Raw genomic sequence first — 3,001 nt, 5'->3', positions numbered from 1 at the left:
CCAATAAGAAGAAAATAACAATAAAGTTAAAAATAAATTATAAGTTAAATAACAAATAAAATAAGAAGATAAAATATAATAAAATATAATAAAATAAAATAAGTAGAATAAAGTAATTAAAATGTCAATTAAAAAAATAATAAAGTTAAAAATAAATTATAAGTTAAATAAGAAATAAAATAAGAAGATAAAATATAATAAAATGAAGTAATTAAAATGTCAATAAAATTAAAATAATAATAATAAAGTTAAAATAAATTATAAGTAAATAACAAATAGAATAATATATAATAAAAGGATAAAATAAAATAAGTAAAATTAAATAATTAAAATGTCAATAAAATTAAAATAATAATAAAAAAGTTGAAAATAAAGAATAAGTTAAATAGGAAATAAAATAAGAAGATAAAATATAATAAAAAACCAAGTAAAATAAAGTAATTAAAATGTCAATAAAAAAATAGTAATAAAGTTAGAAATAAATTATAAATAAGTTAAATAAGAAATAAATTAAGATAATATATAATAAAAAGATAAAATAAATAAAATTAAATTATTTAAATGTCAAAAGAAAATAATAAAATTTAAAATAAAGTATGTTAAATAATAAGATAAAATATAATAAAATAAAATAAGTAGAATAAAATAATTAAAATGTCAATAAAAATAACAATAAAGTCAGAAATAAATTATAAATAAGTTAAATTAAATAACAAATAAAATAAGAAGATGAAATATAATAAAAAGATAAAATAAAATAAGTAAAATGAAATAATCAAAATTCCAATAAGATAAAATAATAATAAAGTGAAAAATAAGTTATAAACTAACAAATAAAATAAGGAGATAAAATATAATAAAAACATAAAAGTAAAATAATTAAAACATCAAAAAAATAAAATAATAAATTTAAAAATAAATTCTGAATAAAAATTGACAGAAAACATTAAAAAATAATTTTAAAAATTTTTACAAAATTAAAAAGCATGTGCAGCTTTAACTTAAATGATGCCCTGAAAACAAGGATTTGGATGAAATAACCAGCACTCAGACATTTATATAATTGCCTTTTTGATCCTCTTCTTTATTTCCTGTCTTTTCCCCCCTCAACCATGATCATAAAGGGTTATAAAGATGTGGGAAAGCTGTGATTTCTCATCCCAGCTGGAAATTCTCCAGGACCCAGGTTGAACGAGCAGCATTGTGCGAGTCAGGGAATCCGTGGTCAGGTGTAGAAAATACAATTATTCATGGAAGAAGACAAACAAACGGTGGGAAAACTGCTGCAGGATAAGGGAGGAGGGGCTTGAAGGTCCCAAGCCATTCCATGATTCCATGATTATGCCAAGGGTGGCCTTGCCCGTGGCAGGGGTTGGAATGAGATACATAAATATATATCAAATTTTATATATTAACTACACAAATTAGATAAGAAATCTATTAAAGGTTACACTCAGTGCTTCTGTCTTCCCAAAGCACATTCCCTGTTATTTGCAGGTGTGTGGGAAACGCTTTGGATGGACTTCCTGAGCACAGGGATGGGCTTGGAAGACCAACTTCAGGGCTCTGCAGGTCGGTCAGCCCAAATCAAAAGATGCAAGAGATTTTCCCAGAGTCTCCTGATGCACCACATCCCACTAATCATTCCAAGTTTCCTGGGGGGGGAACGAGTTAGACTAATTAGCAGCACTAAGTAAACTAATAGCTGGAGGACAAAGGAGAATTCAAGTTGCATTTGAGGTTTTTGTTTGTTTTTTTTTTTTAAAGATGGTTGATGCATCTTTAAAGGCGAGGGGTCATTTTCCTGGGAGCTGGAGCAAAGCAGCTCATCAATAATAAAGGAGCAGCAGCAACGCTGGAGCACTTGGGAAAATGCAATTATGGGAATCGCCTGCAAACTGCCCTGGCAATTTGCTTCAAGGAAGCAGCCAAATGCACTTTAATATTTCAGAGGTTTCCTCGCAGCAGAGCTGAGAAGCAAAGCACAGGGACTTCAGTTCCGGGGGAGGCAACACCCCCCAAAAAAATCACGTCGGATCGGGGGGTTTTGGTTCACACCCAGCAAAACGTGACACCAGTTGTGCCCCCCGGGCTGTGTCTGCGCCGCTCGGGGCTTCATTTTATTTCCCTTTGGTTAAAATCGCCCCCCTGCAAAAGGCTCGTGTCCAGGTGCTCTGCTCCCAGTGCGCCCTGGGATGCACCAGGATCCGGGACCAGCACTGCGGGATCGCTGCACTGCTGTGCCCGGGCTCCGGGGGTGCCAGTCCCTCGTGGGACTGAACTCCAGCTTTGCCTGGGCAGCCCGGGAGTGCCGGAGGGAAGGTGATGGCACCCCCTGGGTACCACGAGCTGTGTCCCGCACCCCAATCCAGGGGTGTGATCCCGTGGTGGACTCACACCTTGGAGCACTGCACTCCCCTGAGCACCTCCCTGTGCCCCCTTCTGCACGGCCCTGTGCCCCTGAGCACCTCCCAACACCCTCCCGGGCACCCCCTTCACACCCCGCACTCTCCTGGGCGCATCCTCGCACCCCCACGAGCACCCCCGGTACCCCCCGTGCGCCCTCACCCCGAAATCTCTCTGCACAGACCCCCATGCACACACCCCCCCCGGCTTCTCTACACAGCCCAGACCCCCTTGTGCACCCCAGTGCCAGCCCCTGCACCCCCCTGGGCACCCCTTACGCCCTCCTATGCAACCCCCTTCAACCCAGCACGCCCCCTTTGCGCTCCCTTGTGCAAACCCCTGCACCCCCCGTGCACCGACTTTGCACAACCCCTTGTGCCCCCCCACCCCGCATCCCCTGTGCCCACCCCGGGCCCCCTGTAGGGGTGCGTAGGGGGTGCACAGGGGGGGCACACAGGAAGGGGCACTCGGGGCGTGCACAGGGGGGTGCAGGGTTTGCACGGGCTGTGCACAGTATCCACCCCCCTCTGCAAACTTCCCCCTACACCCTACACCCACCTTGGGCACCCCCGTGCACGGCCCTGAACCCCGTGAA

This window comes from Neopelma chrysocephalum, unplaced genomic scaffold (assembly GCF_003984885.1).
Source record: "Neopelma chrysocephalum unplaced genomic scaffold, ASM398488v2 Primary Assembly neopelma1_141, whole genome shotgun sequence".
NCBI classification, from domain to species: domain Eukaryota; kingdom Metazoa; phylum Chordata; class Aves; order Passeriformes; family Pipridae; genus Neopelma; species Neopelma chrysocephalum.
The sequence above is the reverse complement of the archived record's forward strand: the minus strand, read 5'-3'. Positions refer to the sequence as shown.